Source organism: Gobius niger, assembly GCF_951799975.1.
Source record: "Gobius niger genome assembly, chromosome: 6".
Taxonomy (NCBI): Eukaryota; Metazoa; Chordata; class Actinopteri; order Gobiiformes; family Gobiidae; genus Gobius; species Gobius niger.
Genome location: NC_136857.1, coordinates 34,496,574 through 34,511,328, shown reverse-complemented (window position 1 = coordinate 34,511,328; position 14,755 = coordinate 34,496,574). Strand labels below are relative to the sequence as shown.

The window sequence follows — 14,755 nt, the reverse complement described above, 5'->3', positions numbered from 1 at the left end:
GTATCATTACGCCTCACAATATAGTCCCCCTTTTTATTTGCTTATAAAATCGACATGCTACATTTCTGTGTAAATATACTTCGCATGAAAACACTTCACGTAACTTTATTTAAATAGGGAACACGTGGAAGAGCTTGGTAGCTTCTATCGTGAGCTTTTTTGGAGCTATGTAAGATGTGGGAGAGGCTGCGTATGTGCTCCGTTTGCCTGGCAGAGCACACGGACAAAGACCAGACGGGGATGTATTAACACGTCTAAAGTGAGGTAAGAACATATTTTAGTATGTAAAAACGGTGGCCTATTCCTTTAAGGCCTCTGCTCTGTGTGTGAACTGTACTCTGCAATAGTAATGGGATTTACAGCCCTTTAAATGGAGCCTAATATTTCAGTCAAAGGAATTTTTAAATCCAAACGGAAAACTCATATTATCTGAAACGTAATGTGCTCAAAGGTATTTTGATTAAACTGAATGATGTGTGCGGCAGGGCTCATTTGAACCTTTGAAATGAACGTCATGTAAATGAGACTTTGTGCCACACTTAATGAAAAGAGCCGCCTCACTGAGTCATAGTTTGTGCAAAAACCTTTCACTCTGGGTTTCTGGCTTTGTCCTGCTCCGTGTGCTGTTTTCCAGTGTTTGCTCAGAAACATTTGTGCACAATCGCAAAATAAAAATGAGCAGAAAACAAGAAGCTTATTTTTAAAAATGAAATACTGTTCAAATGTCCGCTTCGAAGAGCTTTAGATTTAGTCAAAGTATAACACTTGGCCACTCCAGCAGAGGGAACTTTACTTTAGCGGCACTAACACTTTTTCCTGCAGGCGCTGCTTAAAAAACAGATCATTCTCCAAAATAAATCAACCTGCTATTGTCTTTGAAGTGTTTGGAATGATCACAGGCCTCACATCTCCACGAAAATAAGGAAAATACAAAGAAGCATCAAAAATCTATTCTAATGTATTCTCCGGAGTATACACTGCGTTCCAAATTATTATGCAAATTGGATTTTTGTGTCAAAAAGGTAAAAAAAAAAACAATAATAATGAAACTCATGGATGGTATCGTGTCTTGGGGCTCTATGAATCACTGACATAAATCTCAGAGACCTGGGATGAGTAGTTTTCAGGTTAAGCCCAGTTAAGGGAAAAACTACTGAAAAAGGGTGTTCCACTTTATTATGCAGATCATCATTTTTAAGCAATTTGGGAAAGAAAAAGGGACTTTCTGCTGATGAAAAGCGTGAAATAGTTGAATGCCTTGGTCTAGGTATGAAAACCTTCGATATTTCATGAAAGATTAAGTGTAATCATCGTACTGATAAGAGATTTGTGGATGATTCAGAGCACACTCCGGTTTGTGCCGAAAAAGGCACAATATGGACGGTTTCTGCCAGACAAACACATCAGATTAGGAGAACAGATGCCACAAAGCAGCATGCAGGTGTTTGAAGCTGCTGGTGCCTCTGGAGTCCCCCAAACATCAAGGTGTAGGACCCTCCAGAGGCTGCAGTTGTGCATAAACCTTCTATCCGGGCCTCCCCTACACGGTTAATTGAATGTTCATGAACAAAAACGGCTGCTACGGACTGAGAAATACATGAAGACTCATTTTCAAACAGTCTTGTTCACTGATGAGGCCGTGTAGCCTTGGATGGTCAACTCAATGGAGTAGTGAATGGTTGGTGAATGACCACAATGTCCCAACAAGGCTGTGACGTCAGTAAGGAGGTGGCGGAGTCATGTTTTGGGCCAGAATCATGGTGAGAGAGCTGGTCGGCCCCATTAGGCCCTTTTAGGCTCCCTGAAGGTGTGAAAATGACCTTTGAAAAATATGTGGAGTTTCTGACTGACAACTGTCTTCTATGCTACAAAAAGAAGAGCCGTGCTTTCCCGAACAAATTCCTCTTCATGCATGACAACGCACCATGTCATACTGCAAAGAAAACCTCTGCATCACTGGCTGCTATGGGCATAAAAGGAGAGAAACTCATGATGTGGACCCCCTCTTTCCCTGACCTCAACCCTGTTGAGAACATTTGGAGCCTCAACAAAAAAAAACTTCTATTAGGCTGGGAGGCAGTTTTCATCCAAACAGCAGCTCTGGGAGGCTATTCTAACATCCTGCAAACAAATCCAAGCAGAAACTGTCCAAAAACTTATCATTTTAATGGATTTAAGAATTTTGAAGCTGCTTTCACACAAGGGCTCCTATGTCAAAATATAACTTGACCTGTTAATACTTTTTTGATTGAAATAGCTTTTTATTTCAGTAAATATGACCTCCTAATGCTACAAATACAACAAATGACCATTTTCAGTTAATTACAAGCTTTAAAATGTATTGAAACGATGAGTTGCATAATAACTTGGAACAGTGGATTTTGAGGTTTTTACTATATTTATTTTTGAAAAAATTACTGTTATCACTAGGAAATTTTTTCCACCACATTTAATTGATCCTCTACCAGTTAAAGACTTGAAAATTATGCTGACTCTCATATGAGTTGACAATTTAGAAAATCTTACAAAAATGTCATTTGCATAATAATTTGGAACGCAGTGTAAGTCGCCCCAGCCTTGGCAACGACCTGGGCATGGAGGTGTAACTGCACTGTTGACAAGCCTCTCCCGGCAGCACGTTGTTCAAGCACCTATTTGTGAACTCGTTCCTCCAGCTGTGGCCGTCTAGGCAGAGCTTGATTGACAGGCTCAGGAGCCAATCACTGCACTGAAAATGCTTCCAATTTTCTGGCTGATAAGCAAAAACCAGCGTGGTTAAAAATCTTTCACCTACCCCAGCGTGGTCACATGGGTCAGAGTGATTTTTAGAAAAAGAAAAACTGTTTGGAGCCAGCTGTTCTTGGGGGTTTCGGAAGTCTCATTTGAAACAATGCTTCCAAGTGTCTCTTGGAGTCGCCACTGGCCACCAGGGGGTGGTATTACAGCAATGTCAGCTCCCGCCATAAGGACCATACAGAAGTGCATTCCTTGCCCATTGGGCAGTGTACGACTGACTAAAAACCCACATAAAATAGTCCCTGTGGCTTGGCATATTTAGTGAGTTTAGTAACTGAAAAAAAACATTTGTTATAAAATGTTACGTTTGTGACCCATGGTATAAATGTGCGTTAGACGGTTATAATGCACTTAGCGGAGTCTGCGCGCCGTGCATTATAACCGTCTAATGCACGGCTCCTCGTTGTTTAATCCTTACCTAATGTACACCTAGTCAGCTTAAAGGGATATTTCAGGATTTTGGACATAGAGTAATTTGAACCATTTTGCATTTAAAATAACTTGTATTTGAGCAGCATCAGCTTCGTGGTTGTATAAGCTGCGCAGCGGCGGAGTGATCTGCTAGAAAATAGTCCCTCAAAATGCGATCATTCATGTGATGCAAGGTCAGTTATATTCCAAAAAATATTCTATGGACACAGACATTTATATGGTTAGTCTGGTGTTATCAGTGATTTGCCTCAGGTGCACTGTGGGGCGGGTCAGACTGTTTTTAATGCAGGCTAGCTGATACCATAGAAATGCGCTAGCCTTGCACAAGCCTAGCACCACATAATTCTTCAAATATAAGAACTGCATGAATTACAAAAAAAAATATCTCCAGAAATCAGCAACACTCTGGATAACTAGGAAATGAGGCCCTATGTCAAAAATCCTGAAATATCCCTTTAACAACAGGTAAATCACTCCACTGCAGCTGTTTCCATAGTAACGATAAACAATTGAGCTGGAACTAGCTTCAGGTAAAACCTTCAGGGTGAAACAAGACCTCCAAGTCCGGTTCGCCCTGTATGTGCTTATTTAATAATTATTTACAAAGGCGATAATTAACTTGATTAACTGATTCAAGTCCCAACACTCATATCAAGACACGATTTCGTATTTATTCCTGTATCAGATCTATGCATCATCCCATCAAAGCACTGTCAGGCTGTCTTTGATGGTGTTCGAAAAGCCCATAGCTGATACTCCCAGGGCACACAACAGAAGATAGGTTCATTATCATTATGACCCCTCCCCACCCTGAATCCAAACCTTCTTTTTGAACATCTGACTTTGTCTCCGAAACATCTAACACGAGCGTTCTTTTCAGACGCCCTCACTCCTACTCACTCATGCCACGGAACAAAGAGAAGCTGAAACTTTGTGCATACGCCTCTCGCAGCGAAAATAATTGATAGTAGCAAAAAACAAAACACCATTATTAAGTAAACAGCGAGAGAAAAAAAAAGAGAAAGTTTGTTTGTTTTACAACTTTGTGCCCTCGAAACACAATTATTTATCTGAACACACTCTTGCTTCTGCCCCATGTATGATTAAAATGTGTCCTTATTTGTTCGACGCCAAAAGTTGCTTTATTCTATTAGTCATAACTCCGTAGTCTGGAGATGTCGCCTCTTTTTGCCGCAACCCAGTTCATATTTCTCGGTCCTGTCGGGGATCGTGTTCTCAGAGTCGTGGATTTTGACGGATGAAAGAAGCAAACACGGAAAAAATGCATTTCAGAAGGCAGATGTTGAAGCTTTTGTGGTGGTTTTCGGCGTGTGTCTGGTGGATGCTGGACAATGGGAGGGTAGAGGAATGTACTGTGAGCACAGTGAGGCGACGCGAGCAGAGGTGAGCCGGAAAAAATGAAACAAACAAGAGACGTGTGGAGAGAGAGTGTTGTGAGCTGACTGAAGGATGGGCTGTGTGAAGGATGCGATGTCTGGAGGGCGACTGTGGCTCAGTGGTTAGGTTTCAGACACGTAGTTTGTTTTCGACTGAGCAAAAAGGAAATCCTGAATCTTACTCTAATCCATCATAGAAACAAAGGGGAAGGATCCGATCTTCGCTGAGTCATGCCTTCAAGCTGGAGATCTGTGACCCATCATGAGAACAGGGGACACAACTCGGTTTTGGGGCATTCTGAGCGGGACATAGTGAAAGTGTCGTCTCCAAAGTTTAACACATGGAAATCTGATCATATTTGATAAGTTGAATTTAGGAACTGAAAATATGTCAAAGAGAGGAATCGGCCTCTAAACTTTTGGGCTGTTCTCACCTCTCTGGGAGTGACAATAGGGCTCATTTACATCTCATTTCGAAAAGCCATGGATACAGACGGCATCTCATCATAGAAGGGGGCGTGGCTTCGCCGAGGGTGAAAACAGAATCTAAATATATTTAAAAAAAGGAGAATGCTAACATGATACTACATGTTAGCAGTGTGCTAATGCTAACGCTAGCTAGCGCTTGCTATGACAGCTGTTTTTCCACTTCTACAGAACAATCTGCTGTGAGAAAACCTCCACATGGACCCGATTTACACTTGACTTTATTTGTATGTGATGAATGAGTTCATATTCCAACAGAAATTGGCTAAAAAGAGTGGAAAATTGTGTTTCCCAAAAGATTCTGTTTACCCCCTCAGTGAGGCCACGCCCCCTTCTATGATGAGATGCCGTCTGTATCTATTATCACTTTTAATGTACACCTTCCAGCCAATCAGAATCAAATATTCACCCAGACCATGGTATAATGGCAATGAATGAACTGCTGCAGAACAAATAAGCAAGATAAACATGATAAAAACACAACAAAACTGTTTTTGTGACAATCATAATGAAAGAAGCTTAATTCTTGTAGGTCTTCACTTTCAAATGAGGCTGTAAGGCAATATTCAATATGTTAAAACATTAGGAAGCTTTTAGCAAAGCAGAAGGAAAAGTCTGTTGAAATGACTGTAAATGTTATTGCGGACCTGACCGCTCCGTTTGCTATCTTCATTAATAAAATCCTTATTTGACTTTACTACCACTGGTGGAGATATCTTGCTTTTGCTTATGCATTTTCGCCCGCAGCAAAAGCAGATAATTTGTTTACATTAATATTAATCAATTTACAGTCCAGCTCATCTCTCAGCAAAACCTCCCCGTTGATTAGTCCAGCACAACTCGAGAGGAAAAACAGCCCTGAGCCCAATATGCGTGTACACTTATCCAAACATACAAACTCATTATGGAAATAAGACTAAATGTATGTATGGTATGCGCCGTTCGGTCGCGGTCTATGGCAGGTCCCGTGGGCGATGCCGGGGCCCGGAGCCGGTACCAGCTGCTTTGGGAATAAAGGAGGCCAAACCCGGGGCAGTCGCCTGTCACTCAAAACCAGGGCGAACTCAGAACGGTGCAACAGTGACCCACATTTCTGATTCATAACGGGCAGTTTACATTCACCAGTATTTACTTGATCTTCGTCATCGGGAAATTGGTTCATACTGAATCCTATTTTGCATAAATGGTCAAAGTATTTCATTTCATAAGGAAAATGACAGCGACAGATCCTGGTTAAATATTGCCCCGTCAAAAGTAACATTTCCAAAGTCTCTTTTCATACTCAAGTGAAAGGGTTAGTATCCAAAATCATCCAGACGAAACCGGCGTTTTGGGGATCTGTATGGCTATATCCACACAAAGACAAACCATTATTATTTTCAGAAACTTTCTTTGTAAGCCTGAAGCAGCTCAGTAAATGTATGCGTCCACATGGGTCGACTCAGGTCTGTGAAAACGGCGCGATTCATCCTCCAGGCCTGTGTGAGGCGCTTTGACGCTAACACAGATAATATAAAATAAGATATAGAGGCGCATGTGCAGTAAACGTATGTGGAATGTAAACAGTGAAAATGAAACTGATTGAAGGATTTAGGATCTACAGAAGAGACGAGGAGGAGAGTTTATTCTTCAGACGTAACGGGACTAAAGCAGAAAAACCTGTCAGTGACTTTTACTGTCAGTCCAAAAACACAGACTTTACCTGTTTTGTCATCATGTGGATGTTGCCTGTATAGTAACTTTGCTCAATTTTTCCACCCATTGGGAAACACGACCTGGACAAACCTTCTGTGCTGCCAAAACCTTTTGAAAACACTGCATGGCCCCAAAAAGTGTACGAAGTAACCTGTTTACCTTAAAGGGATATTGCAGGATTTTTGACATAGGGCCTCATGTCCTAGTTATCCAGAGTGTTGCTGATTTCTGGAGATTTTTTTTTTTTTGTAATTCATGCAGTTCTTATATTTGAAGACTTTCGTGGTGCTAGGCTTGCGCATTTCTATGGTATCAACTAACAGTCTGACCCGCTCCACAGAGCACCTGAGGAAAATCACTTATAACACCAGACTAACCATATGAATGTCTGTGTCGATAGAATCATTTTTTGGGGAATATAACTGACCTTACATCACATGAATGATCACATTTTGAGGGGCTATTTTCTAGCAGATCACTCCGCCGCTGCGTAGCTTATACAACCACGAAGCTGCTGCTCAAATATAAGTAATGCAAAATGGTTAAAAGTACTCTATTGACATTTATATGGTTAGTCTGGTGTTATAAGTGAATTGCCTCAGGTGCACTGTGGAGCGGGTCAGACTGTTTTTAATGCAGGCTAGCTGATAACATAGAAATGCGCTAGCCTTGCATTAGCCTAGGGCCACGAAACTCTTCAAATATAGGAACTGCTTGAATTCCAAAAAACATCTCCAGAAATCAGCAACACTCTGGATAACTAGGAAATGAGGCCCTATGTCAAAAATCCTGAAATATCCCTTTAATAAATCATTTCCGTAGTCCCTGTGGGGGTACTACAAGTGTTAATGGGATGATTGGGGGACATCTCCCCCTGGTGTCTCTGGCCAGAAAACCACAATTGCAACGTCGCTACCACTGGGTAGGAGCCACCAATACACACTAATGGAATCACGAAGAAGAAGCTAACAGGCTAACGGGCAAAGCTAACTGCAGGCTAGCACTACTTAAACAGTGTTTACAGCCAAGTTTGAGTGAAAAAAATGATCTCCATTGTGTTATTGGATGAACAATATCCCTCTGTCCCTTTGTCTTTTCTGTCAGCGTAGAATTTACTCTCACGGACAATTAATAAGTAAAAAATTGCAACACGCTACGACACCTGCAGTGGCGCGTATGGCCTCTAGGGGCATGAGTTACTTAGTACTGCTTTAACAAACTATTTGGTTCTTCCATCAATGAATTCCGTCCTCTTTGAAGGCAAGGACAACGCCAGGTGTTCAGGTGGGGGTTAAGAAGTTAATTTTGGTGACTTTTTTGTGTTCAGGCAGTGTTTATCTACCGTGCCCCAAAACCTTTTTATCCTGTTTGAAAGTTGAAGGTGCCTTTCAGACAAAGGCACTCGTCGCTTGTTTTTACATTGTGGTTCTGTAGGAAATCAAATCAACTGTGAAACACCCAGCGCAGAAAAACGTATCAGCCACTAATCAAACCGGCAGGAAGTATCCGCTTTATTTGATCCGTCCATGATGTACCCCGCGTATGGCCACTCATGGAAATCAAAACAAGACGGATGAGCATATTGTGAAACGAGCTGACAGACAGATACAGATTGCGGACCTATTTTTGGAGCCCGTCCCTCTCCCCCCTCGCAGCGCCTCCAGCCCCCTCGCCGCTTTTATTCACGCCCCGCTGACAGAAGAGGCGGGTCATTTCCTGTGCTGTTCTCCTCCGTGGACCGCCTCTGCTCGCCTGACTCAGGAACAACAAAACAAAACTGCGGCGTGTTCGAAATTAAAAAGAAAAGCTCTCCGGGCCTCACTCCCACCGTCCAAAGACATGCGTGTGTGTGAGATCATGGTGAGAATTCAGAGTGAGGCAGTGCACAGCTTTAGGCCAGAATCTGCAAAGAAGCGTCATGTGTTGAGGTTTAGTGGCCTCTCCACAAAAAGCAGGAACTTAACGGAATATGATTTATTTGCTAAAAGTGTGGATGCTTCTCAGTCCTTAGGAGACAAACCAGAGCCGTGGGAAGATATTTTGGCTACGGGATGCTATTCCTGTGCTTATTTCCTGTTCATTTAATATTGCCTGCAATGCGTGAACTATCCACCAGGGATCGCTGAAGCACCCTCAGCACCCTGGGTTCCCACAGCCTTGAGACAACCTATCCATCCACTTTCTTCCGGCCCCAGAGGCAGCAGTCTGAGCAGAGATGCCCAGACCTCCTCATCCACGCAGACCTCCAGTCGTTCTGGGGGAATCCAGAGGTGTCCCTTGGCCACCTTAGAGACATGCCCTCCTCCCAATGGGATACACCCGTAACACCTCCCCAGGGAGACGACCAGAAAGCATCCGCAAAACAGATGCTCGAGCCACCTTAGCCGCTCCTTTCGACCTTGTTAGAGAAAAAACAATGGTGTTCGAGCTGTACAATAATAATAATGCATCGTTTTTATATAGCCCTTTTCTGGACACTCAAAGACGCTTTGCACTATTGGTTCACTCCATACTCGGAGGTGGTAAGCTACTATTGTAGCCACAGCTGCCCTGGGGTAGACTGACGGAAGCGAGGCAACCAGTCTGCGCCATTGGCCCCTCCGACCACCACCACTCACTCACGCACTACATTCGCTAGACTTCCTGGTGTTCCCAAACGGTCTCCCATCCAAGTACCGACCAGGCCCTTCCCTGCTTAGCTTCCAAGGTCTGACAGGATTGGGCAGAGCAAAGGCGGTGTGGCCACAGTCGTACTATCTCTGTCGTAGACTTAACTGTGGTGCTCAGGCGCCTGCCCTCAGCCACTCAATGTTTTGTTTGCATATCAGTATGACGCTCAACAGAGGGTACTATCCTTCTTCCTGTGGAAGCATTGGCAGACTTTAATGGTCAGACTAGCACAATGTCTCGAGTTCATGTCTCCGGGTCCCGCACCGGTGGTAAAGAAACTCCTTTTCTTCTTCTTCTTCTTCTTCTTCTTCTTCTTCTTTTTTTTCTTTTTTTTCTTTTTTCTTTTTCTATTTCTTTTTCTTTTTTTCTTTTTCTTTTTCTTTTTTTTCTTTTTTTTTCTTTTTCTTTTTCTTCCTTTTCTTTTTCTTCCTTTTCTTCTTCCTTTTCTTCTTCCTTTTCCTCCCCTTTCCCTTCCCCTTCCTCCTCCTCCTTCTTTCTATACCTTTTCCTCTTCCTCCTCTTCCACTTCCTCTTCCCCGTCTTCCTGCTCCTCCTCCTTCCTTTTCCTCCTCCTCTTCCTCCTTGTTCTTCCTCCTCTTCTTCTATATACAACAATAGCTGAATGAAAACAACAGGGCGTTGGCATTTCTAGCATTTCCCTCCATCACTTTGAATCACAGTGTAGACACCACACATCCTCACTCTCAACTCTCGACAATCCAACCCAGATGACAACTCTTTGAAAACCTTTATGATGAATAATAATACAAACATAACTAACGTCTGCACTTCTGTTCTGTCCACCTGAACTGCCCTGCTCTTGGGAATAAGTTCAAACACATCATTCATTTCCACTTTCCACTAATAAATATTTCAAATGTTCAAAAGTGCCAAAGATTGGGATCGGCATAATGCGGTATTTGCACAAGATTAAATATTAACCGAATCATAATTAAACTCTTTCAAACCCTCCACAGAAAAGAGGCCGTTATTGAGCCGTCGTCTGTTGCCATTTTCTCCGCAAATCTGGACAAAATAACCTTCATAAACACTCATCCACTGCCTTTTTCTTTTGTTTTGTTTCGGCTCCTCTTTGGATCTAATTTTCTCCGTCGCCTCCAATCTCCAGCGCCGCTCTCAGCGCAGTCGCACACCCGCCGCGCTGTCTGCCTCTTTATTTACCGCAACAAATGTTTGGACAAATGTTATTTTCGCCTCCGAAAAATATGTCGGGGAATGTGGATTGCCTTGTTTCTCTCCCGGATTAATTTAGCGGCTGCATATGGCGGCCGGATTGCAGTGTGCTAACGCGGCTAACTGGTGTGAGCAGATTCAGAGATAAAGGGGGGGGGGGGGGGGGGGGCGTCGGTGGGGAGTTCGATCGTGGTCGCCGTGCCCATATGCTGATTCTTGAACGTCGCAGGAATTTTGATTTACGGGCAGAGCCGGAATAAATGAGACAGATAGATGCATGGCTTATTCAGCGTGTGAGACTGGAATACATTTTTATACCAGACTCTGGCCTTTAAAATAGGTTTGAAATGGCCTTTCAGATGTGAAAGTGAAGACAAAGTGAACATGCAGGATGGAAGAGACGCGAAATACTGAAATAAAGAGGGGAGAATAAAATTACAATAGATGCTGCATCGTTTTTACATACTGAGATATGTTCTTACCTTAGCTTTGACGAGTTCTTTAGGACCTGTCTGATCTTCCCCCGTGCCTTCAGTCACGTAAACACAGCGCAGACGGCGTTAGCATTTAGCCTCTCCCTCTCTCCACTATAGCTCCAAAACAGGTCAAGATAGAAGCTACCAAGCTCTTCCACGTTTTCCCTATTTAAATATGGTTACGTGAAGTGTTACACTACAAAGTATAATTACACAAAATTAATGTGGATTTTCTAAGCGGATAAAAGGGGGAACTAGGTCGCTCGTCAAACACTTTCTACAATTCTACATACGGTTGTTTAATCACATTCTAGATGCATTTTCTTTTTGTTAACGCAGTGTGGGTCAGAATAGTAAAGTGATTTTCTTTGAAATATGATGTTGGATGATGATATGTTATACCACTACCACTATGGAGCACTTATTTTTGTGATAAATGTAAGTATTCGCTGAGGTGTTTATCAAACCACAAACCACATTCAGTTAACTCCGCCCCCTCTCTCCGACCATGTCTGCAACAGTAGAAATATTTGCCATAGCAAAAAGTGAAGTTACTTCACGATGCAGCTATAAGGAGTTGACATCTGCAACACAGCTTCATAAATGGCTAACACATATGCTAACACACAAGCTAACACACGTTTTGATTGACTCACCGCTCTGGTCCATCGCTGTTACATAATGGGACTCGCGTTGGTCATAAAAGTAAATTCACTTTGATTCTGGTGAAAGTTCACCAAACATCCATCAGAGACAGTCTCAGAAAAACACTCTCTTGGTGAAAGTCGCTGAATCCCGGAGAGAAATTCCAACTTCTGGCGAGTGGCCTCTTCTTTAGGAGGTTGAATAAACTCCCGTCCTCATAAGGCGCTTTTCTCCGTGACATTATCGTTAGGTAAGGAAAAAGAACAGGCGTGTCCAGAGTAGGTTAGAAAGAGCTCCTTCTTCACAACTTCTTCACAAACATGACATCTGTACAGACGCTCAGGGGGTGTGTTTGTTTTCTCTGCAGGGGCAGTCAGGCGCCTCCTTTTTATTTTTTTTATTTCTTTCAACTGAAATAATGAAAAAAGCCGTAAGGCATTACATTACAGACATCGAGCACTTCCGTTACGCTCTGACGTCACAGTGGACACAACTCAGTGGTTCACCAGCAGAGGGCGGAGCAGCTGCTCAGAGAGCAGGATTCAGGAGGATTGCTGAGAACTGCGTGAATGAAGCCAAAAACCACTCTGAGGTGTTTTTGATAAGGAAATAGCATAACAACATGGCTAAAAGCTTCAAAAAGTCGATTTTGCATGATATAGGCCCTAACCCTTGGAAAACTTTACTGTTCTTTTTCACTTGTTGTATTTCTTTCAAAAGTGTGAATTAAAAATAAATACAACAAAAGTGCTGAGTCAGTGCCGCAGAGAGAAGAGCCGTCTGCTGTTGTGCAGCTGTAGTGATTGAGGGTTTTGTGCAGAGGTGGACATTCAGATACAGCCGGTGATTATTCCCACCCTATACTCACATATGGCTGTATGCACCGACTCTGGCCGCGTATTTACCCCCCAATCTTTCATTTATACAACGACCACACAAACACTGCTCACCACGGTCACCTCTCATCGTTGGGATTTTCTGAAACTCTTTCAGGCTGGTGGAAATAAAGAAAGAGAACAGAACCTTTTTATTAGAGATGTTTTCCGTTCTGTTGAAGGATTACATTGTTTGGTGGAAAATGGAGATTTTTGAATGAATGGTAAATATCCTTGAGTCACGAAATACAACAACTAAAAAGATTCTTCTGAAATGCCTTTGATTCAGCACTTCTTTGCAACTCTCACATTTGTAGCTTTGAAAAAATCACATAAAAGTTGGAATAGAACTTTATTATCTGAGCAAAAATTTGGGACATTTATAACTTATCCAATAAAAAATCATTAAACATTAAGCCCCTTCTTGTCCTTCTCTTCTCCTTCCTCTCCTTTTTCTTCCTCTCCTTCTCCTCTTCTTTTCCTTCTTCTCCTTTTTCTTCTTCTCCTCTTCCTTTTTCTTCTTCTTTTTCTTCTTCTCCTTTTTCTTCTCCTTTTTCATATTCTCCTTTTCCTTCTTCTCCTTCTCCTCTTCTTTTCTTTCTTCTCCTTCTCTTCTCCTTCCTCTCCTTCTTCTCATGTCCTCTTCTCCTCTTCTTTTCCTTCTTCTCCTTCTCTTCTCCTTCCTCTCCTTCTTCTCATTTCCTCTTTTCATTTTTCTTCTCCCCCTCCTCCTTCTCCCTCTTCCCCTGTTTCTTCTCTTCTCCTTCGTATTTTTACTTTGTCCCAAGTGTTACTCTTCCTCTCTCTGACTTTTCCTCCAAAAAAAATAGTTTGTGACTGAGACTACTTGGTTTTTTCAAACTTTCTTTTGCTGCCGGCAGTTTGCAAAGTCACATTCTTTTCCTTTTCCCCCTCAAAACATTTCAACCTGGAGACACTGAGACAGAAACAAAGCAGTATCGTCTTGACCCAAACCAAAAGTCATGCAGTTGTTATGTATTGATCTGCCCCGGAGCCTGGACGGGGCAGGTGGTGAGGGGGTGGAGGTGGATTGCAGCACGAGCCGTGAAGCAGACGGGTAACTGGATAATGGAGGGTGACGCTGTAATAAGTCTTTCAGATTTTATGTTTGACACTCAGCTTCTTTGAAACCAGTGTTAATTTTGACATTTTTCACACATTTTATTTTAGATTTATTCTTAGTCTCGTGACGAAAATGTCCTTTAATTCAATTCTAGTCTAGTTTTAGTCGACTAAAATTATATGAAAATTTCGTAGACTAAATTTAACATTAATTTTGTCAACTTTGCATTTATAATATTTATTGTAATTAGGCATGCACCAATACCACTTTTTCTAGTATGTTAGTAATTAGTTAATTTACTCATTTACATTTTAAAAGAGAAGTTCATCATAGACAGAACAGCTCATGTCCAAAAGCTCCTTAATGCTTGTGCTTTATTCATTTATCTATTTATATTTGACAATAGTATTGAGATGTTACTTATTACTGCAGATAAATGGTCTCTTTTCTCCTTTACTTCAGCTCCGTGTGGATTTTCTCGTGTGTTTATAGAAACTTATCCAGTAGCTGCAGCATTTTGATTGTTTTGCTGCAGCTCATTTTCGCTCAATATAAACATGTTGTATCTCTTTCTTTTTCTGAGGACTTTTTAGTCGCTGGGTTTTTCAGAAGAAAAAGCCCCTGGGCTTAAAACGGCGTAAGAATCGCCAGAACTGTTAGCCGTGAGTTAGCGACTAGTTAGCATAATTAGTGACATTAGCTTGTATGTTGTAAACACTGCAGACTCCACGCTGCAGCACTAACAACATTTAGCTCTGGTTAAATCCAGCACAGACTGATTTAGGGAGTGTCGTCTGTAATAAAGTCAGCTCTATGTGGAATATTGGATTTCCATTAAAGAATTCTCCAGTTTGTTGCTCTTTTCTCTCCTCAGTGGAGCGGCATCCTTTAGGAGCGCCAGACACACGTCAAGTAGAATCGGTTTCCGGTATCGGGACCTCATTAATGAGTACGAGTATGAGTACAAGCATGTGGTATCGCCCGATACCCGATACTGGTATCCCT

The 14,755-nt window shown here is 42.2% G+C and overlaps 1 protein-coding gene across 1 annotated transcript in view; it reads left to right on the top strand.

Annotated features, from left to right (window-relative positions):
• Positions 1-14,755, top strand: part of LOC306964221 (BMP/retinoic acid-inducible neural-specific protein 3-like) — a 250,323-nt gene that overhangs the window by 233,928 nt on the left and 1,640 nt on the right. The window lies entirely within an intron of this gene.